Raw genomic sequence first — 24,638 nt, forward strand, 5'->3', positions numbered from 1 at the left:
ACCAAAGACTGGTGCAACACGAGGCATTGGGGGGTGCACAGGGGCTGAAGGTGTTGTGTGTGCACGGGGACGTTCACAGCTACCCTTTGGTGTCAGTCCACATTTTTTTCCGAGGGGAAAAATTTATAGTGAAGGCGGCGGTTAATCCTCGCCTTACCCACTCTTTAATTTTGGGGACTGATTGGCCGGGATTTCAGGGTTTAATGACATGCTTAGTAGAGAGTGGGTCCTGCCATTTAACAGGGGGAGGTCCCGGTGTTGCTTTGGTGGGAGCAGCTGTCACAGAGCCATCTATGTCATCTCCGCGTCAGAGTGAGGAGCCGCCGGCCCCTCCTCTCTCTATTGGGGAATCCCTCGCAGATTTCCCATTAGAGCAGTCACGAGATGAGACTCTGCAGCATGTGTTTGACCAAGTGAGAGTAATCGATGGTCAAACGCTCCAGCCGAACGCCACCCCGTCCTTCCCCTACTTCGCGATTATGAAGGATAGGTTATACTGAGTGACGCAGGACACTCAAACTAAAGAGCGAGTCACGCAGCTTTTAATTCCAAAGAGCCACCGGGAATTGGTATTCCAGGCGGCTCACTTTAATCCCATGGCTGGACACCTAGGGCAGGATAAGACACTAGCCCGAATAATGGCCCGATTCTATTGGCCGGGGATTCGTGGTGATGTCCGTAGGTGGTGTACGGCGTGCCGCGAATGCCAGTTAGTGAATCCAGCAGCCATTCCAAAAGCGCCTTTGCGCCCTCTTCCATTAATCGAGACCCCGTTTGAAAGCGTTGGGATGGATCTCGTCGGGCCATTAGATCGGTCAGCACAAGGGTACCGGCTTTATATTAGTTCTGGTGGACTATGCAACACGATACCCGGAAGCAGTGCCTCTTCGCAATATCTCAGCACGCAGTATTGCGGAGGCGCTCTTCCGTGTTATCTCCCGAGTTGGAATCCGGAAAGAGATTCTGACTGATCAAGGCACCACATTTATGTCACGGACACTGCACGAACTGTATGGGTTATTGGGGATTAAGCCGATCCGCACCAGAGTGTATCACCCACAAACAGACGGTTTAGTGGAACGGTTCAATCGCACCATTAAGAATATAATTAAAAAATTCGTAAGTGAGGACACACGTAATTGGGATAAGTGGCTCGAGCCCTTGCTGTTTTCAGTGCGAGAAGTCCCCCAAGTCTCCATGGGGTTCTCCCCGTTCTAATTATTATATGGGCCTAAGCCGCGTGGCATTCTAGATGTGCTGCGGGAAAATTGGGAGGAGGGACCTTCACAAAACAAAAATGAAATTCAATACGTTATGGACCTGCGCACAAAACTCCACACCCTCACCCACCTAACCCAGGAGAATTTGCGGCAGGCCCAAGAACGGCAAGCCCGCCTGTACAACAAGGGTACGCGTCTTAGGGAGTTCACACCGGGAGATAAGGTACTCGTACTGTTGCCCACGTCGAGCTCCAAATTGATCGCCAAGTGGCAAGGACCCTTTGAGGTCACATGGCGAGTCGGGGACGTCGACTACGAGGTGAGGCGAATGGACAGGGGTGGGGCACTACAGATTTACCACCTCAATGTGCTTAAACTCTGGAATGAGGAGGTCCCCGTGGCATTGGTGTCGGTGGTTCCGGAGAAGGCGGAGCTGGGGCCGGAGGTTCAAAAAGGGGCATTGGCATCACGTACCTCTCCGGTCCCCTGTGGAGACCACCTCTCCCCGACCCAACTCATGGAGGTCGCCCAGTTGCAGACCGAGTTTTCGGATGTGTTCTTGCCCCTGCCCGGTCGCACTAACCTCATAGAGCACCACATAGAGACGCCCCCGGGGGTGGTAGTGCGTCGCCGCCCTTACAGGCTACCCGAACACAAAAAAAAGGTGGTTCGGGAAGAACTCGAGACCATGATCGAAATGGGCATCGTCGAGGAGTCCCACAGTGACTGGAGCAGCCCGTGGTCTTGGTACCCAAGGCCGACGGGTTGGTCCGGTTCTGTGTGGACTATAGAAAAGACAATGCGGTGTCTAAATTCGACGCGTACCCAATGCCTCATATTGATGAGTTGCTTGATCGACTCGGCACGGCTCACTTTTATTCGACACTGGATTTGACGAAGGGATATTGGCAGATCCCCTTGACTCCACTATCCCGAGAAAAAACGGCCTTTTCCACACCGTTTGGTTTACACCAATTCATCACACTTCCGTTTGGGCTGTTTGGGGCGCCCGCTAAGTTTCAGCAGCTGATGGACAGGGTCCTCCGCCCCCACACCACCTATGCGGCTGCCTACCTCGACGACATCATCATATATAGTAATGACTGGCCGAGGCACCTTGAACACCTAAGGGCCGTCCTTAGGTTGCTGAGGCGAGTGGGTCTCACAGCCAACCCGAAGAAGTGTGTGATTGGGTGGGTGGAAGTACGGTATCTGGGCATCCACTTGGGCAACGGGCAGGTGCGTCCCCAAATTAACAAGACCGCAGCAATTGCGGCCTGCCCAAGGCCCAAGACCAAAAAGGGGGTGAGACAGTTCCTGGGGCTGGCTGGCTATTATCGAAGGTTTATACCTAATTATTTGGACGTCACCAGCCCGCTGACTGATCTCACTAAAAAGGGGGCACCAGATCCGGTCCAGTGGACGGAGCAATGCCAGCAGGCTTTTTCTGAGATAAAGGCTGCAATGTGTGGGGGGCCACTTTTACACTCCCCTGACTTTTCTCTCCCCTTTATGTTGCAGACCAATGCGTCGGACAGAGGGCTGGGGGCGGTTTTGTCCCAGTAGGTGGAGGGGGAGGACCGCCCTGTCCTGTACATCAGCAGGAAGCTGTCGGTGCATGAGGGGCGCTACAGCACCATAGAGAAAGAGTGTTTGGCCATCAAGTGGGCAGTTCTCACTCTCCGGTACTACCTGCTGGGGCACCCTTTCACACTCTGTTCGGACCACGCGCCCCTCCAGTGGCTCCACCGCATGAAGGATGCCAACGTGCGGATCACCCGTTGGTATCTGGCACTCCAGCCCTTTAATTTCAAGGTGGTCCACAGGCCGGGGGCACAGATGGTCGTGGCGGACTTACTCTCCCGTCGGGGGGGGGAGTCGGCTGCAGGCCGGACAACCGCCCGGCCTGAGTCGGGCGGTGGGGGTATGTGGCAGCTGGGGCGTGGTCAAGCGCCGGTCTGTGACAGGAGGGCGGAGTCAGGGAAGGTAAGTGGCAGAATCACTACACCTGAGAGCAATTAACCTGTGTTTGTGTGTCTTCCCAGTGACCGCGCCCTACATAAAGAGGGAGAGCGAGAGCAGAGGGGTGCTCTCCCGAACCAGATGGCTGATGTGTGTGTGTGTGTGTGTGTGTGTGTGTGTGTGTGTGTGTGTGTGTGTGTGAGAGTGTTTGCGACTGAAAAGTGCAAATAAAGAGTTTTGTGAACTCAGTTCTGGCCTGCCGTCTTCTGTGCTCTGCCCATACATAGGAACTGCCACACTCAGTAACCTGGATCAGGAATCATTATACTGTAGATAGTACAAATAGAACCAAATAAAACCAATGTAGGCTTGTTGGGAGTCCTTGAGGAAATTTGGTACATTTTAGATAAGGAGTTAGAGATTCACAAAAATACCTTTTGGCATTTTTTTTAGTAGTTTAAACACAGGACTCTTTTGGATGTAGGGCTTTGCTTTAAAGAAGTGCATTGCTGGAGGGAAACATGGAGCCATTATCTCCTGCTCTTTCAGTTTATGCAAGAGTGAGTCAAGTCGACGTTCTGCTGTACTGAGCTCCACTCTGCCACCGATCTGCCTGGAGGCTTCCTCTTGGAGTAAAAGCTCTCTCTGATGAGGGTCTGGTATACATTTGCTATCTTTCACAGAGGCTAAGATCAGCATCGTCAGCAGAGCTGTAGTACTGCATGATATGTAGTAAAATCTCTTCATGGCCTGTAAAGAAGGATGGGCAAAAGAGTCATAAATGAAGTGTAATTCATTACTGCTGATTCTCAGATTTAATGCAATGAGGCCTTATTTAGCTCAGCAACTTCCAGCTCACACTTAATATGTCATTTATTTGAATTATTTGAATTAAGCAAACATGAAATAAGAATAAGTTCAATTTATATAGTGCCTATCACAAACCCAAGGACACTTTACACAGGAGTTACCCCCCCCCCAAAAAAAAAAAAAAAAAGCCACACTAGGAAGAGTAGTGTGAGGAAAAGAGAAAAGTTCAAGTTAGCTTTGAAGGAAGAGAGAGTGGAACAGTCACAAAGTAATTGTGGTAACGAGTTCCAAAGCCTAGGAGCAGCAACACCGAAAGACCTGCCACCCATAGATGCCTGTTTAAAATGTGGGACAGTCAGAAGTCCACAGACAGAAGATCTGAGGGAGCGGGAGGGACAGTACAAATGAATTAGCTCACAGAGATAGGAAGAGGCGAAACCATGAAGAGCTTTATAGGTTAAAAGCAAGATTTTGTATTTAATCCAAGAAATAACTGGCAACCAATGCAGTTGCTGTAAAACAGGAGTAATGTGAGCAGTGCGCTTGGCGAGTGTGAGGACTCTAGCTGCTGAGTTTTGGATGTACTGCAGGCGATTGAGCAATGTGGCAGGGAGACCATAAAAGAGAGAATTGCAATCGTCAAGATGAGAAAAAATAAACGCATTGACCAACATTTTGGCATCAGTTTCCAAGAGAAGAGGGCAGAGATGTGCAATATTGCAGAGGTGAAAGAAAGCATTCTTAGTAATTAGTTTTAAATGGGGTTCAAACGTAAGGGTGGAGTCAAAGAGAACTCCAAGGTTTTTTATAACTTGGGAAGGACTAATAGACACACCATCAACATCAATAGTGAAACTGGAGAAGTTTAGAACCTGTCTTTTGGTACCTACTAATAGAACCTCCATTTTGCTAGCATTAAGTTTAAGGCAGTTCTTATGCAACCATTGCTTAAGGGTCAGTGATGCAAGTCCTTTGCAACTGAACGGAGGCTACGGAAGGGGTAATAGTGATGTAGATTTGAATGTCATCAGCATAACAATGAAAGTTAAGGCCATGGTTACGAATAGTCTGGCCTATAGGAGAAATAGATAATATAAAAAGAAGGGGACCAAGGACAGAACCCTGAGGCACACCTTGAGCAACAGTAACAGTGGATGATTTATGAACACCAATAGAGATTAACTGTTGCCTGTTTGCTAGATATGACTGAAACCAGGCTAAAGCTAAGCCAGTAATACCAAAAGAAGATAGTCTGGAAATGAGTATCTCATGATGTACAGTGTCAAAGGCAACTGTGAGGTCCAAGAGAACAAGGGCATTGAGATGGCCAGCATCAGATGAGAGCAGGAGGTCATTAACAACTCTTAAGAGAGCAAATTCAGTGCTATGCGTATTGCGAAAGCCTGACTGAAAGGGTTCATAGAGATCATTATGAGCAAGGAAAGTATGAAGCTGAGAGGCTACAACTCGCTCCATTACATTAGCTAGGAAAGGGAGATTTGGAATGGATCTGTAATTGGACAGTGAAAAAGAATCTAGACCAGGTTTCTTTAGTATTGGTGTAACAGAAGCAATTTTGAGGGAGATGGGAACAGTGCCTAAAGCAAAACACTGATTAATCATATGAGCAATATAAGGGGAGATGGCAGATACACAGTATTTAAGAAGTGCAGTGGGTGCAGGGTCCAGCAGAAATGAGGAGGAGGAGGACTTAGTCATAATTTCCGATACTTTAAAAGAATCAGCAGGAGAGAAAGCAGAGAGACAGCAGTCAGCTTTATGAGAAAGAGCTACTTGCAAGACAGAAGAATGAATTTCAGAATGAAAGTGTTGGTAAATACTGTCAATTTTATACTTGAAAAAATCCAAAAAAGCCTGACACTGAGCAGGGGAACTGGGAGTGGTTGAGGAAGGAGGCTGAAGAAGTTTATTTATTGTATTAAACAGAGTTTTGGGACTATGGTTGCCAATCTTAATGATGTTAGCGTAGTGGGAGGATCGGGCAGCATTAAGAGCATCCTTCTACTTTGCGATGTGTTCAGAGAAGAGTGAAAGATGAATAGTAAGGCCAGTTTTCTTATAAAGGTGCTCTAGATGCCTTCCCTTGGCCTTCATGGCCCTTAGCTCAGAGGTGAACCAAGGAGAGGTGCGATTTGTGGAGACCTGTCTAGTTTTAAGTGAAGTGAAAGTGTTAAGTGTGTTAGATATAGTATTATTGTAAATAGAAACTGTATCATCAGGAAAGGAAACCTCAGCAAATTTACAAAAAGAAGAGAGGCAGAGAAAGAATCCACATCAATAGAAGAAAGATTATGGAAAAATACAGAAGAACGCAGAGGAAATATAGAAGAAGGCACACTGAGACAACACTCAATCAACTTGTGGTCAGTAAAACCTACATCAGAAGCCGATACAGATACAATTTTTATACCAGTAGAGCAAAGCAAGTTAAGTATATGACCATGATTATGTGTGAGAAAATCAACAGAGTGAGTTAAACCAAAACATTCAAAGACAGACAGTCAAGAGCTCATCAGTAAGGGTAGTATCTCACTGGGCTGCAACAGCCTGCAACTAGTTGGAGACACAACAATTGCGATTTAAATATGCGAATTAGCGACAATTTTCACTTGGAATCACACTGAATTGATATTCGCATATTTTATCACAATTGTTGTGTCTCCAACTAGTCACAGGCTGTTGCAGCCCAGCGAGATACACTCGCACTTCCTGTCTCACGGAAACTTACTTGAGAAGGGTTCATGACGGCTTTGCGACACCAGCGACGCATTTGCAGCTATTTTGAGAGAAATTTTGTCACACAAATTTTTTGAACATGTTCAAAATTTAGTGACGAAGGAGCGACACTTTGAGACTCATGCGAGGAAATTGAGAAGCCCCGCGAATGTTTCAAGACACTTTTGAAACTCTCTCGTGAATGACGTTCGCAATTTGTCGCAAGCTGTCACAGCCCAGTGAGATACTGGCTTAAGGGAGTAACTAATGTCAACATGAATATTCAAGTCACCCAGAAGAATGACAGCAGTATAGACAGATGAGGCGACAGTTAGCAGTTCATTCAGTTCAGACAGAAAAAGAGATGGCGATGATTTGGGAGATCGATAGATTAACTGAGGCTCCAAGTCTCCCGATAAATCGGGAGATCTCCGGTTATTTGGCACTTTTCTAAAAAATCTCCTGATCTACCGACACGTGAAAAAAATCCTCCCGACATTTCGTTGACTGAAGTCGAAAATTATTTTTATACAGTTTTTTTTCTGGGCGGCACGGTGGTGTAGTGGTTAGCGCTGTCGCTTCACAGCAAGAAGGTCCTGGGTTCGAGCCCCGGGGCTGGCGAGGCCCTTTCTGTGTGGAGTTTGCATGCTCTCCCCATGTCCGCGTGGGTTTCCTCCGGGTGCTCCGGTTTCCCCCAAAGACATGCAGGTTAGGTTAACTGGTGACTCTAAATTGACCATAGGTGTGAATGGTTGTCTGTGTCTATGTGTCAGCCCTGTGATGACCTGGCAACTTGTCCAGGGTGTACCCCGCCTTTCGCCCGTAGTCAGCTGGGATAGGCTCCAGCTTGCCTGTGACCCTGTAGAAGGATAAAGCGGCTAGAGATGATGAGATGAGTTTTTTTTCCACGGAAGGCGATTGCAACGCCACTCGATCATCAGTTACTATTTTCGCCGTAAAATGTCACCTCACCTATTCTAGTTCCCACCTTCCGCCAGAAGTAAATCTGTGTACTTTCAGTTTTCTGTGGTCGGCAGCATTTTTTTGCTTTGACCAATGAAAAGGAGTAAATTAAGGATGTCAAAACGACAAAATACAGAACTTGATGGCTCTCAACTGCCTAATAAGTCAACGAAGTACTTGTCGAAGTATCAGTCGAGTTGGAAAATGGAGTATCCATGGGTCAGAGAGACCAAGAAAGGACTGATGTTCGCCAAGTGTGTTTACTGTTTTGAGACTTTCTCGGTAGCCTATGGAGGTAAAAACAATCTTCGAAAACATTCCGATCCACAAAAACACAAAGACAGTGAACGTTCTGCCAAACAGAGCGGTACTCAAGCAAGATTGACTGATCTACTTCAGTCAATATTAGTAACTGAAACTGTGGATGATAATAGACCCCGAAGCCGTTTGTTTTCAGGATAATGGCTGGCTGATGAAATTATTGGCTGGCTAGCTGACTCAGCCAAAACCTTAATGGCTGCTGCAGCCACCAAAATGTTTATGGCTACAAATGGCTGATACTGGACGTCACTGTGTGGCATATATCCGGGCGAACGGATCAAACAAATGGGGGGAATAAATAGCAAATTACCACAGGTCCCCTGGTCTCTTACTTCATTGTAAATATAAATCTAGCAAGATTGTAGTTCAATGCTAATAATAAGCTAATCTGGATTGTTCGAGGAAGGCATCTAGCGATCTACTCTAACTAGCAATGACCAGTGAAGGACTGGCAGCTATCTTACTATGATGAAAGTAGAGTGGTGGAGTACTTTTTTTTTTTATCAATCTTGAAGTATGTGAAACAAACAAACAAACAAACAAACAAACAAACAAACAAACAAAAAAAAAATACCTTTACACTTTCCCTCAGCAGCGGCAAAGAATGCAGCCATCTCGTCGATATCGGAGTCGATTGATGCTCTGGGTGGGTTCCCGGGTTCCCCAGTGTATCGTGGTAACGGTGTGAGGGGCGGGAAGCCAGACAGGTAGTCACAACGGCAAGCTTGTGGTGGCTCTCTGTGCTGTGATATTAGTTCTAAATCTCTACAGTGTATGCCTATACGTCTCTATTGTGTTACTACTAGTGTGTACAGTTGATCATGTTTGTGTCACTTTTCTTGTAGCTCATGATGTGGATAAACCCATTATTTGATGTACACAATTCTTAGTGGCTCAGCCAAATTTTATTAGATAGCGGCTCAAATTGGCTTACAAAATTATTGGCTGGCGGCGGCTCAAATTCTAAATGGCGGTTTTAGCGGCGCCTGGCGGCGGCTTCGGGGTCTAGATGATAAAGTGACAAAAGCTGAGGTACTGTTTTGCCAGTTTATAGCTGAGCATAACTTACCATTTTCTGTTGCCGAGCATATAACTCAGCTTGTGAAGGCAGCTTTTCCAGACAGCAGGATAGCAGAAAAATTTCACTGTGGACACACAAAAACCACAGCTATAATCAATAAGGCTCTTGCTCCTCACTATATGAAAAGCATTGTGGAAACTGCTCAAGAGGGCCCGATCACCATCATGATGGAGGAGTCCAACAAAAGGTCAGATGGCAAAGCTTGTGCCATCAGGGTCAGACTGCTTGACAAAAGGACCTTCAGAGTTGAAAACAGATTTCTAGGCATTCCAGTGTGCAATATACCGAATGCTCAAAACTTGTTCACAACTCTACAAGACACACTACAGTAAGTGTTTTTCCCATAATATAATAATTATTAACAGATAAGAGAATAGCTTTTTATTCCAGTCCTTAAATTCTGTGTCAATCTAATGATAGGCCTACCACCATGGGCGTAACCACCATAGGCACTGGGGGGGGACATATCCCCCCCCCCCAATATTGGGAAAGTACCAATCTGTCCCCCCCAATATTTGGCGTATTAAATCAATATGAGACAAATAATATGCCATCCTGAACCATGGCTATATAATGAATCCTTCACTTGTTATGTCCGATTTACTTTCAATTTAGGAAGCACAGAGAAACCAAAAAAAAAAAAACTTTGCGACCACCCCCTTTGATTGTGCACTTGGGTCAGCCCATGACGCCAGTGCGGCTTCGTTGGTTTGAAAATCCACTCAGTCGGACTGTCAGGTAGGCTGCTGGTGGACACATTCAAATGGTGGTAGCCGCAAAGAAAAGGAAGGACCAACGGGCTGACATTCGCCTTTTTTTCCAGATGAGTCACAGGCATGGGCGTAAAAATGCATATGGACGCGTCCATACCAATACTCAGCTGAGTTTAAAATGTCCATACCATTTTTGAATGGAGAAGCCGCGATGCGGGAAACGCTGAATAAAAACACCAAAAACGGTGTCGCTTCCAGCTGATTTTCAGTTGTGAACAGACCTCTCAAAGACGGCTGACTATTGGTGGGGACAGGTAAAAAAGCTTTATGAAGCTTTGATTGGCCCACTGTTGCCTTGACGTTGCTATGGTTTTTGATTGGCCCACCTCCCGTTGCCTTGACGTTGCTATGGTTTTTGATTGGCCCACCTCCCGTTGCCTTAACGTTGGCCCCGGTCACACCGCCCGAACTTTGCTGGAGCATTCCTTGAACGTTGGTGGGGGGGGCGAATTTCGACAACGCTCGTCACCGCGCACAAAATGGGAAAAAAATCGAAAACACGGGCGTTGGCTTAGCGGTGCACCGCTGAAGCCGGCGTTGCTTTAGCGTTGGTTTAGCGGTAGCGAGCGGTAGCGAGCGTTGGTTTAGCGGTGACGCGAGCGTTGGTATAGCGGCATTCTGCGCATGCGGGCTTTGGCTCGGCGGGGGTATAAAGTTGGTTTAGCACCAATCATAGCAAGTCTCTCAGCATCCATGGTGATACAGTTTTACTGTAACTTTGAGCAAATTCGATATAGATGAGGTCTGAACTCAACGGCAGCTCGATTCCAAATGAGCTCCTGGTCCATTTCTCCCCGTATTTATAGCCAAATTCTGGTCCTGCTCCGACACCTCTATACCAACGCCAAACCAAAGTTCATCGCCGCCATGGATAGCTGCTTCAACGCCCGACACCGTTCCAGCAACCCCGTGTCCACTCGTAAAATGCTTACAACCGCTCCACCGAAGTTTGTGCAACGTTTAATCGCCGCCCAGGCAACGCTGGCAAAGCAGCGGTGGTCCAGCGTTCAAGATTTCTGCGTTGGCCTAGCGGACCCAAGCGTCCACGAACTTGCGTCTAGCAGTGCCAAACTTTGACTGGGCGTTGGTGGAGCGAGGGTGAACTTTGCCGGGGCGGAAAATTGCCCCCTCCTCACCGCTCGCAATATTTTGTGCAGCTCAAAACTTTCGGAGCGGTAGGAGGGCCCCTCGAGAAACATCAGTGGTGGCCGAGCGTATACGGCATTGCTTTAACGGGGGCCAACTTTTGTTAAACGGTGGTGAACGGTTACGAGCGGTGATGAATTTTTTTCACCGCTCCAGGAACGCTCCAGCAAAGTTCGGGCGGTGTGACCAGGGCCGTTGCTATGGTTTTTGATTGGCCCACCTCCCGTTGCCTTGACGTTGCTATGGTTTTTTGTTGTCATTGGCTGTAAGCAGTAGCAAGCGGTAAAATCAGCATCCAGCTCGCTGCTACAGCAAAACAGCACACAGGCAGTGATGTCGGGGAATAAAAGAAAACGTAAGGAGGACATAAGACATTATTTTACCCAGGTAAGCTATTCAAAACAAAATAGCCTTGTTAGAGAATCTCTTCAGACAGTGACGTTTTCTTCTGCCAAGCGCTCGACTCCAATTGTTTAGCTTCTGCCTCAGAAGGCAAAAACACCTTAAAACACCTTAACATCTAGCAGTTGTATACACCGTCTCTCTCTCTCTCTCACACACACACACACACACACACACACACACACACACACACACACTAATAAATGCTTGTAGGTAATGCTAAATGTTTACTTATATTTACTTTTTTCTTGCTCATTGTTTGCATGTATATGCATGCGTATGTATGTAACCTCTGCAATAAAATGTGAAACAATTGTCACTTAACCCTTTCAACTTAATGAATAAACATTTTTGCAAAATGCACTACAACTACCAAAACTCTTCACACTTCTACCACCCATACCTACAGTACATTACTTCCAGATTCTGAAATTGCAGTAACTCAAAAGGAAGCACATGATGTTTCAAATGTGTGAAAATAGTAAAAGTTGTGTGAAAATGAAGCAGCAGCACATAATTTTGATTGATCGTGTTGTTGTAATTTGGGTAGGTCATCCACTACAGCGAAATTCACAGCAACTTCAATGTCCACTTTCTCTGTGTGATAATGTATTGCCCATATACATGCAGATGTTAGCCTAAGTCTAAGACTAAGTGTACCTGGTGCTAAAAATCAAAATAACACAAAGGAATGGACAACCAATCATTTGTACAGTGTAGGCCACATTTCGTGCGACAACCATGGCGCACTGGGGCGCTTGGCCAAATTATGTCCCCACCAATATCAACACCGTTTTTACGCCCTTGGTCACAGGCATGATGAGTCTGTCACAGAGAGTCACAGGCATGATGGAGGAAGGGAACAGACAGAGACCTGCTCTGAAGATGAACTCGTAAAGAGCATTGTATTACGAGTCCTTAAAACAACTTTACATTATTTTTAACCTCATCATAGGCTGCATGTCATCAGTAGGCTAGTAATAAGAGCATACTATCCTTTAATTAAATGTAAATAAATTAAATAAAATTATCTTTTGGTCAGTCATTATTGTGCATTGATGTTATGTGGAAGTAATGCAGGAAGAGCAGCGAGACAGAGAGAGTGACAGTAACATGCATGATAGAGGGACAGGACAGACAGACACCTGCTCTGAAGATGATCAGGTAAGATGTGAGACTAAACAACATGATTACATTATTGTTTTTAAACCTAGTCATACATGCCAGCAGTAAACTAGTAATAAAAGCTTCATATTCAAATTAAAATGATAATTTTGGTCAGTCATTATTTGTAACAAATTCCATCAATATACTTGAAGAATAATGACTGACCAAAATTATCATTTTAATTTGAATATGAAGCTTTTATTACTAGTTTACTGCTGGCATGTATGACTAGGTTTAAAAACAATATGAACAAATTATGAACAAATTATTTGTTCATAATGCAGGCAGCACAGAGAGCAAGAGAGGAAGATGGTGTCAGGCATGATTTAGGGAGAGGACAGACAGAGACCTGCTCTGAAGATACACGTAAGATATTGGAATAGGAACTACAATTTTGTGGAACATAAATACTGTACTAAGTGTAAGCATCCACGAAGCTTAGTTTAGCACTATAGGTCAACATTTCATATTACTTATATCTTCAGGAAAGACAGAACTAGGCAGGGAGAGCAGTGTTCAGCATGCAGAGGAGCTTGGTAGCTGCCCACACCAGCCAAATTCCTGTTTCATTTCAGCTCAGTCCTTGACAAAAAAGACACTGAAATTTCAGGACAGTTAGTTCAGAAAGTACACATGGCTTCACTACAGCCCGTCATTGAAGGGAGTATTGTGTTTTTACTGTGCTAAATATTTTGGAGATCAGAAATCTACTTTAGCCAGTAAGACTGATGGAGCTTTTATTAACACAGGATTTAGCAACTGGAAAAAAGCACTCCAAAAGTTCTCTCAGCATGAAGCCAGTGATTGTCATTCAGCAGCGATGACAACACATTTGCACAGCAAACAGCCGATCAGTACACAACTCTCCTCTCAGTTACAAAAACAGCAGCATGTGGCCAGAAATAGTCTCTTGAAGATTGTGGGTGGGATTATGTGCTTGGCAAGACAAGGCAATGCTTTAAAGGGGCATGATAACAAGGAGGGCAACTTCCACCAGCTGATTAAGTACAAAGCAGAAGGTGACAACGAACTTACCAGCTGGCTTCAGCGACCCAATAATTTCACCAGCCCCAAAATTCAAAATGAGATCCTGAAAATTGTTAGCAACACAATAGTACATGACATTACAGAAGAGATCCTGCTATTGCCAGTAGTCCAGTATTCTCTTATCATTGATGGGACACAAGATGCAGCAGGAGTTGAGCAAGAGTCCTTCTGTCTGCGCTTCGTGGACAAAGACTTGCAACCCAGAGAGGAATTCATTGGTCTATACCAGGTTACATCCACTACTGGAGAGAACATAGCAAGTGTAGCTAAAGATGTTTTGATTCGACTGAATCTACCACTATCACAACTACGAGGTCAAACGTATGACGGGGCGGCCAATATGTCAGGTCGGATGCAAGGTGTGCAAGCTCATCTCAAGAAAGAGCAACCTCTGGCTGTGTATGTTCATTGTGGGCCGCATTGCATTAATCTGATTAGCCAAGCTGCCTGTGCATCCTCCCCCATCATAAGAGATGCAGTGCATTTAGTGCATGAGTTGGGTGTGCTATTCCATCAGTCTGGGAAGTTCAGGACCATCTTCACAGCTATAGCGAAGTCAGATCACACATCTCCTCACACATCTCTGAAGCCTCTCTGTCCCACCAGGTGGACAGTACGAACGCCAGCCATTCACTCTGTTCTCAATCAATACCAATCTGTGCTTGCTGCAACAGAGGAAATGGCTCAATCCACCATGATGGAGGTTTCTGCAAAAGCAAGTGGCCTTCATGACAAGTTTTTGAGGGGCAATACTGTTCTTGGCATTGTTCTTGCCGAAGACACAATGTCCAGGTTGGAGGAGCTGAACATTTCTCTGCAGCAGAGAAGCCAGACTACATCAGGGATGCTGGCTGCTGTAGAGCATGTGAAGACAGGGATCCAGCAGAAAAGATCCGAAGAGCATTTTGACCAGCTGTACGGGTACATGAGAGCATCTCAGATAGTAACATCTGTAAGCCTGCAGCCAATCAAGATGCCTCAAGTACGAATGCCTCCAAAACGCTTCACTGGTTCAGCCATGCAGCATCACCATCCTACAGCTCAGGAGTACTACCGAGTGCAGTACTTTGGCACTATAGACACTGTTGTTATGCAGTGCTCTGAGCGTTTTAGCCAAGAGGGGCTTCAGAGGCTGCAGAAGTTGAAAAAGGTTCTCATCTCTGGGAAGATGGATGCACTCGTTGATGAATACCCAGAGTTGGATGCCGTGTCTTTGGACATACAGTTGAAAATGTTCAAGGCCAACTACCCATATACAACTCCCTCAGAGGTAGCAGAGATTTTGCGGGGCATGATGCCAGAGGTGCGACATCTTTTCAAGGAAGTGGAGGCCCTCTTGAGACTCGTCATGGTTGTTCCTGCCTCCTCAGCAGAGGCTGAGCGAAGTTTTAGTGCCCTGAGGCGTCTAAAAACATGGCTGAGAACATCAATGACGCAGACCCGGTTAAACAATCTTGCCATTTGCCATGTCCATCAAGAGAAATTGGATGCACTGGATAGGAGACTGATCTGTCAGAGACTTGTTGAGTTACACGATGAATGCCTCCATATTTTTGGGCCATTTATTTAGATAAAGTCAATATATTTAATTTTCTACAAAGTTCTATGTTGTTTTGACCTATTAACCAGGGTAATGCTCCTTTCTATTGCTTTGGTAGCCATTTTTTTTGTAGCAATTTGGCATTTCTGCATTTGTTTGAAGTGTGTGTGTGTGTGTGTGTGTGTGTGTGTGTGTGTGTGTGTGTGTGTGTGTGTGTGTGTGTGTGTGACTAGCTCTGGTGTGACAGATTTTCATGCAATGTTTTACATGTTTTTTGTATGTTGTATTGTGTTACATGTTTTGCAGTTGCACATTCTGTTGTTTTGTGTTTTGCCTGATACACAATAAAAAAAAAACAAGATATAAATGTTAACATGTTCATTGGTAATTGTATTCATCAAAACAATGTTCTAGATAAGCACATCTTTATCAATAGGCCCATATGAAAATTGCGCGAAATGCACATAAAAATATTTTGGGAAGGGCTCAAATTTGGACCCCCCCCCCCCCCCCCCCCCCCCCAATATTTATACCATGGTTACGCCCTTGCCTACCACTTCTTATTAATTTTTTTTTAATAAAACACAGATAACACATGCTATGAGACCAAACCAAGTACCTCCTTGATCTCTTTGGCTAAGAAGGCAACAGTCCAGTATAATACTGAGTTTATGGAGAATAGAGTTCCTGAATAAATAGATTGTGATACTGAAACTCTGTGATTGAAAAAAGGACAGTAACTGCAATAAGTAAACTTAATTATCCTTTTACAGTGATCCATCCACATTGTTTTATTTGTCTCCTAATGTTGTTATAAATTTGATTCTTGATATTATTTTATCATAGTTCTAAAATTTCAAAAAGATTGTTTTGGAATTTTTTTTATTTACAATTTATTTTTTTTCAAGATTTTATTACTTACTCCTTAATATGATTGTACTTCACCCAACTGACAGATAACAAAATTTTAATAAATAGATGTTGTTTTGATACAGAAATCTTGTTTGTTTGGACATTTTAAATCATTTGTACTGGTATGTGTATCATTTAGCATCTTCCTGTAGCTTTGTGTAAGTCATTCAAGGTTTAAAAAATTCTCCCTATTTTCTGGGGTGAGTATAGGGAGATCTCCTTCTTTTTTCATTGAGCTTGGTTGGGGCCTCTAAGAGCAGCAACATCGGTGTGGGAGTGAAGATTTTCAAAGCCAGATATTCACAGGATGTAATATCATGAAAAACAAACAAACAAAAACACTAAGTTTCAAACCACATCGGAAAACTGCAGCTAGACCTCCACCTTTCCCTGTGAGACGTGGCTTTGATATATGTGTGTATCCAGCTGGTGAAGACATATTTAAATGTAGATTGTCCTCAGCCTGTTGCCATGTTTCCACCAGCAGAAGTATGTCCAGGGTCTTTTGGATAATTAGGTCATTAATGAGTGATGCTTTGTTGGTGATGGAGTGGGAGTTTAAAAGCCCAATCTTCGCAGGAAATACAGGTGAAAATCCAGAGACAGCAGAACATTGCAGTTTCCCAAGTGAATGAAGAACACCGTCATTAGCGTTCTTGTTGACCTTGGCAATCCGATTGCGAGTCCATATGATAGGTATGGAAGACTCTGAAGCATAATGAGCAGTCGGAGAGCACAGAGACCGGTGAATATACCGAGGGCGGCGCGTGATTCCAAAAGAGCGGCACAGATTAAAGGGCATATCACAGGTAAATTCAGGAGCAAGATCAATGTAATTCTCCTATTTTATATTAAACTTTGGTCAAATATCTAACATTTTGCATTCTCTGCAATTTTTTTTACCGTGCGCAATACCAGAAAAATTGAGTTGAAATCAAGCCATTTGAGGCGAATTGGTCCGCCTCTGAAAAAACTTGGCATTTGGATTTCTCGGCAAACACTGATTTTCGTGACGTCACGTGCGGGACGCTTCCCTCTGAATCCTACGTCAGCGCTGGTTTGTTTATGAGAAAATGACCTAGTGGTTTTCTGCAAATTCCTTCAACGTTATCACGTAATTATTAAAATGGTTAACAGATGTATCATAGGAGGGTGTAGCAACACCAATCTCGATGGGATTAGTACTCATCGTTTCCCAAAAGACCGGACAATGAGAGAGAAATGGGAGCGCTTGGTCTACACAGGCTGTGCACTGAAACCATGCAAAGCTCACGCAGTCTGCTGGCGCTTCCGCAGGTGACGTCATGAATCTGGCTCCAGACTCCCTTGGGATTTTTCCAGACATGTTTTGTTATTTTATTTTTTTCTGCTGTCGACAGATGGCCTTGTGCGAAATTACCCTTCTGGATGAGTGTGTAAAGGGACATACTTTCATATAAAAAAAAAACGAAATTGGTCCAGGATATGCACTTTAAATACCACGGAATCCAAGTGGTGCCGCGCACTAAGTCTTTTTAATTCCTCTGCCGAGTAGGTGTAAAACATGGGTAAAAGCCCAGGCCACAAAACCAATACCTAGACCCACAGTCACGATCCAAAAACAGATGGATAGACGCAGTCCAATGTAAGGTGCAAAGCCACCTTAGCCTAACACCGCTCATAAACACCAGCGGTACCACACCCAGAGTATGGTGCAGGGAAGCAATTTGACTAACCAGCACATAAAACAAGGCAACAGCGTAGTACATGGTGGAAGCTCACTCACTCACCACTGCTGAAGTCAAGCAGGTGAAAGAAAGAGGGGGCTGGCAGGTGGGTTAACTACAGGTGATTGCAAAAAGCCGGTGTCAAAACCAAGCAAGAAGAGTCTGAAATTAACCAAAAAGAAACAATATGGATTTGCAACATGTTGGCAACAATCAGAAGCACAGTTAAAGAAAACAAAAAAAAAGAAAGAAAATGCCAGGGAGAAGAGACAGCAAACTCAACCGGAAACGGAAATGTGTGTGTATGAACACTAAGTGTAATGCAGTAAGATTTAAAACAATGTTTCCAGTGCTGTGTCTCATTTTTCTTCGTGTGCAAGTGACGTCACATTTGACGTCCCAACCCGGAAGTCCGCCATGTTGGATGATAAACAACAAACAAGAACCAGCGCTTCACGTCTGAGCTGCTGCAACGCATCGTTCTTTGCCGTTGCCTTTGAAGAAAGACAATGCCTACTTTGTGTGCAGTGATAATGCTACTCGTGACAAAGAGAAACGGTTTTTTAAAGTTCCCAAAAATAATTAAAAACTGCGACAAAACAGATGAACTGTCCAGAGAATGCCATGGTTCAAAAATATACATCGTAAGGACTTAAATGAGGAAAAAGCTCATTACACCCACGTGTGTGTTGACCTCTTTATATCTGGTAAGAGTTCGTTGCTAAGTAAAGCAATGTTTTCTGCTGATTAAATTGAATTTTTGAGCTTTAACGCGAACACTCTGCTTCTCACCTTGCAAGAGCACCGGCAAACCTACACGATAAAACAAATCCAGATTGGGCTCCAACACTCAAATTAGGACACGAGAAGATCAAGACGAAAACTTCTCGCAGTATCAAGAAGCAACAGGATAAATGAAATATCTTATTATTAAAGATCATATTATTAAAGATGGCTCTGGACAAATACATTACCCTAAATACTTTAATGACAAAGGTATCGAAAATTATAACATGGATGTAGTTGCTAATAGTTTTAATAATTTATTTGTTGATGTTGGACCAAGATTAGCTCAAAATATCTCTGATCCTGTAACAAATGATGATTGTATTGATAATATTATAAAGAGTGTCAGCCCTGTGATGACCTGACGACTTGTCCAGGGTGTACCCCGCCTTTTGCCCGTAGTCAGCTGGGATCGGCTCCAACTTGCCTGCAACCCTGTAGAACAGGATAAAGCGGTTAGAGATAATGAGATGAGATGAGATGAGATATTCATTCATCTCATCTCCTCTAGCCACTTTATCCTTCTACAGGGTCGCAGGCAAGCTGGAGCCTATCCCAGCTGACTACGGGCGAAAGGCGGGGTACACCCTGGACAAGTCGCCAGGTCATCACAGGGCTGACACATAGACACAGACAACCATTCACACTCACATTCACACCTACGGTCAATTTAGAGCCACCAGTTAACCTAACCTGCATGTCTTTGGACTGTGGGGGAAACCGGAGCACCCGGCGGAAACCCACGCGGACACGGGGAGAACATGCAAACTCCACACAGAAAGGCCCTCGCCGGCCCCGGGGCTCGAACCCAGGACCTTCTTGCTGTGAGGCGACAGCGCTAACCACTACACCACCGTGCCGCCGAGATGAGATATTATAAAGAGGAATTCTTGTTCTATGTTTCTTACACCAGTAAATGAGAGGGAAATTATTGATATAGTTAATAAATGTAGTCATAAAATATCCACAGATTGTAATGATATTGATATGAAACTCGTGAAAAGTATTATTGGGGGGATTTCTAATCATCATCATCATCATCAGGGCGGCCTCAGCCGAGCTGCACATCTAGCTGTCCAATTCTCACGATCCAGCATACAGTTGGCTAGCTCGGCAATGTCGGCCGCCCCTGCGTCCCCCTTCAAAGTGTCCAAGAATGTTGTTACTGGGCATCCAGGCCGGCGAGAGCCATGGGTTGGCTCCCACAAAACTAGATGGCTTGCTGGCAGATCACTGTGGCGGAAACAGTGGCCTGCAATGCCAAGCCTGCGCCAGGCAACCTTGTCTGTGATCTTGGGCAGGTCGCCATATAGGACTTTGTTGGAGATATGGTCCTGCCAGTTGACGTTCAATACAACTCGCAACATGCGGGTGTATGAGCCGTCCAGCGACTTCTGAAGGGATGTATTCAGTGCCCAGCGCTCGCTTCCATATAGAAGTATGGGTTCCACGGTGGCGCGGAAGAGTTTGATCTTGAGATCTTGTGACATGCTTGATTTCCAGACAGCCTTCATATCGTTTAGGGCTCTCCAAGCGAGTGCCTTGCGCACCTTCATATCACGACTCGTGGAGCTGACCCAGGAGCCTAGGTATTTGAAGTCGGCTACTTCCTCCAACGGGCTGCCGTTTGTTGTCACTAGAGGAGTTGTGGGGACATTGAAAGACATCACTTTGGTCTTCTGCTCATTGACAGTGAGTCCGATCTGGCGACACTCCTCCTCCATGAGCGTCAGCAGTCTCTGAGCCTGTAAGACATCGTTAGATAGTAAAACAATGTCATCGGCATAGTTGAGATCTGCAAGCACCTTTGCCGGGTGCTTGCGCGACCTGCGCGGAGTTAATGTGAGACCAAGTTCTGCCTCTCTCCCGGTGATGGCTTTGCGAAGGGCGTAGTCCAGAATGATGACAAATAGGAATGGTGCCAATGTGTCACCCTGGAGTACACCTTGGATGATCTCAAATTCATCGGACTCGCCATCTGCCGTGACGACCCTGGCGCGTGTGTTAGTATACATCGCCTTGATGGCATTAAGCAGCCTTGGTGGAATACCGTAAGCCTTCAAGATCTTAAACATAGTGTCACGATGTTTTCTAAACCATTAATATACATCTGTAACTTGTCATTTCAAACCGGTACATTTCCAAGCAATATGAAAATAGCAAAAGTAATTCCATTGTATAAATCTGGGGACAAACACAACTTCACAAATTACAGACCTGTTTCTTTCCTTCCTCAATTCTCCAAAATTCTTGAAAAACTATTTAATAACAAATTAGATAAATTCATTGAAAAATACAAACTACTCAGTGATAGTCAATATGGATTTAGAGCAAATAGATCAACAGAGATGGCACTAATGGAATCAATTGAAGAAATCAGTAACTCTATAGATGACAAAAAATATGTCGCTGGGATATTTGTTGATCTTCAAAAAGCTTTTGATACTATTAATCATGATATATTAATTAATAAGCTGGACCAATATGGGATAAGGGGAGTTGTATTAAATTGGACAAGAAGTTATTTGAGCAACAGGACACAATTTGTGAAGTTGGGTGACTGTGTCAACTCGTTTGAATATTGATTGTGGTGTCTCCCAGAGGTCAGTATTGGTTCCTAAACTGTTCATTCTTTATATAAATGACATGTGCAATGTCTCATCTCATCTCATCTCATCTCATCTCATCTCATCTCATCTTATCTCATCTCATTATCTCTAGCCGCTTTATCCTGTTCTACAGGGTTGCAGGCAAGCTGGAGCCTATCCCAGCTGACTACGGGTGAAAGGCGGGGTACACCCTGGACAAGTCGCCAGGTCATCACAGGGCTAACAAAAATCATGTTATTTAATAATTATAAAATAAATAAGGCAATAAATGTACAGATAGGTGGTGTTGATACTGAAAGAGTTTCTAATAATAAATTTCCTGGGGTAATAAAAGATGATATAATTACTTGGAAATCACATATAAAATACATAATAATTAAACTATCAAGAAGCATATCTGTTTTGAGTAAAGCTAAGCACATCCTGGACTATAATTCACTCCGCATTCTTTACTGTTCCATGATTTTACCGTACTTAAATTACTGCTCAGTGGTGTGGGGAAATGCATATAAATGTTCACTTCATGCAATAACTATACTTCAAAAAAGAGCTATAAGAATAATTCATAGTGCTGGTTACCGAGATCATACTAATTCACTATTCTTAAATTCAAAATGTTTAAAATTCAGGGATATTATAGAATATAAATCTGCCTTAATAATGTACAAAGTAAGGAATTATGAAGTACCAAGGAATATTCAAATGCTCTCGGATAGAGAGGGGGGCTATAATTTTAGGGGGAAATTGAAATTTAAAATTCGCAGTGCTAGGACAACGTTAAAAATGTTCAGTATCTCTATTCGTGGAGTAAAGCTATGGAACAGTTTGAATGTGGAGCTCAGGAAATGTACAACTATAAACCAGTTCAAAAAAAAGTATAAGGAACAGATCTTTATGAGGTATAGGGAAGAGGAATTACAATAACATTCTATTGATAATACAAGTGTATACATGTGTGTATGGATACATATATATATATATATATATATATATATATATATATATATATATATATATATATATATATATGTGTGTGTGTGTGTGCATACATATATATATATATATATATATATATATATATATATATATATATATATATATATTAGTGCTGTCAAGCGATTAAAATATTTAATCGCGATTAATGTCGCGACAGTCATAGTTAACTCGCGATTAATCGCAATTTAATCGCACATTTTTGTCACATAAAAGACCATTGTAATTCTCTTATCAGCATAAAAAAGTGAATGGGCTTGCTTTGTACCAATGTTTTTTTTTTTTTATTGCAAAGCATAACATGTCTTGACACAGCCACTGCAAAGTAAAACCTAAGCTGAGCACTGGCGCGGGGCTAGCAAGAGAACCATGAGTGAAATGATCTACTGTTTGAGTTAGTCTACAACTTTAATCAGAGAGATAGGTTACACAGTGACGGTAGGCTTGACATGCTTGATTATAATATAAAGTACACTATTATATTAAGTTTAAGTTGTTCGTTGATAAATATTGCATTGAATCTGATCTTTACTGTTTCAGCTCACTTAACACATTTTGTACTTTTACACTTTCTGCCTGTTGATGCGTCACGCTGTCCAATCAGAGGCGGCCAAATTTGCATATTACAGGAAGGATTTCTGGGGTAGCATTGAGTTTACAGTTCAGAGGGATCTGGCTTCTTTAGACGCTGTCTTCTTAAAACTGAATAAATATTTAAAAAGAGCCAAATGAGCCAGTCTTTTGAACAGCTCTTTTCAAAGAACGGATCACAAAGATGCGGATCCCATCAAAGAGCCATAAATCCCATCTCTACTAGCGCGCCCTGCCCGCACTGGTTCTTGGGGGGGGGCAGAGGACTCTGGCTGTGCGGGGCGTAGCATTACAGTCTAGCTGCTATCGGTTTTCTAAGCAAAGTCTCTGTTCCAAGTTCCTGGCAGTTTCAAAAGCTTATGAAAAACCTACATCATGTCACAGAGCGTTAATCTCGCGATAAAAAAATTATCGCCATTAAAATTGAGTCAAGTTAACGCGTTAATAACGCGACATTTTTGACAGCACTAATATATATATATATATATATATATATATATATATATATATATATATATATATGTGTGTGTGTGTGTGTGTGTGTGTATATATATATGTGTGTGTGTGTGTGTGTATATATATATATATATATATGTGTGTGTATATATATATATATATATGTGTGTATGTATAATTGTATATAATATATATGCATAATTATGATATTATGGGTGTCTGTGTACATATGGATATGTGTATAGTTATAGGTATGTGCACTGCAAAAACTGTTGCCGAGATCTAACTCAATAAAAATAAGGCAACATTTTCCAACCACTTTTTGTAAGTTTAGTCAACTAATGGTATTTTTGAGTAAGGAGAACTTAATAATATGCATTTTGATGTATGCAAAAAGATTAAGTTGCGTTTACAGAAAAAGCCAAGAAATTGAGTAAAATCAATGTAAAAAACTTCAGCATATTAAACACACAAGACTTAATTAAAATAAGTAACATTTAAATGAAGCCCTGTGATGAGCTGGCGACTTGTCCAGGGTGTACCCCGCCTTTCGCCCGTAGTCAGCTGGGATAGGCTCCAGCTTGCCTGCGACCCTGTAGAAGGATAAAGCGGCTAGAGATAATGAGATGAGATGAACATTTAAATGAAAAAATAATTTTTGTACTCTATTTTATTAATTTTGACCAATTCACCCTTTCTTTGTTTTGAAAATGGAAACTCATCTCATTATCTCCAGCTGCTTTATCCTGCTCAACAGGGTCGCAGGCAAGCTGGAGCCTATCCCAGCTGACTACAGGCGAAAGGTGGGGTACACCCTGGACAAGTCGCCAGGTCATCACAGGGCTGACACATAGACACAGACAACCATTCACACTCACATTCACACCTACGGTCAATTTAGAGTCACCAGTTAACCTAACCCACATGTCTTTGGACTGTGGGGGAAACCGGAGCACCCGGAGGAAACCCACGCGGACACGGGGAGAAAATGCAAACTCCGCACAGAAAGGCCCTCGCCGGCCACAGGGCTCGAACCCGGACCTTCTTGCTGTGAGGTGACAGCGCTAACCACTACACCACCGTGCCGCCCGAAAATGGAAACTGCTTAAAATAATTAGTTAGCAGAATAATAAAAAAATCAAGACATATCAAATTCCAACCTTTATTAAATTATTACCATATCAAAACAGTGGCAATGAGCTGGACAGTATGAACAGTCAACATCCATATTTAGTGCATGCATGACCTCAACTTTTTAAAGTGCTGCGTAGAACACCTTCACAGTACAGTTTTCTTTTTTTAACCGTATACATATTATTAAAACATTTTCACAAGCCATATCCAAACCGTGTCAATAAGCTGGACAGTATTATCAGTCAAGAACATCAGTATTTAGTGCATAAAAGAATGCATGACC

At 43.5% G+C, this 24,638-nt stretch overlaps 1 pseudogene; it reads right to left on the bottom strand.

Moving 5' to 3' along the window:
* Positions 1-9,149, bottom strand: part of LOC132869947 (adenosine deaminase 2-A-like) — a 37,859-nt pseudogene extending 28,710 nt beyond the window's left edge.
* Between the last annotated feature and the right edge of the window lie 15,489 nt (positions 9,150-24,638).

Source organism: Neoarius graeffei, chromosome 21 (genome assembly GCF_027579695.1).
Source record: "Neoarius graeffei isolate fNeoGra1 chromosome 21, fNeoGra1.pri, whole genome shotgun sequence".
In the NCBI taxonomy this organism is placed as follows: Eukaryota; Metazoa; Chordata; class Actinopteri; order Siluriformes; family Ariidae; genus Neoarius; species Neoarius graeffei.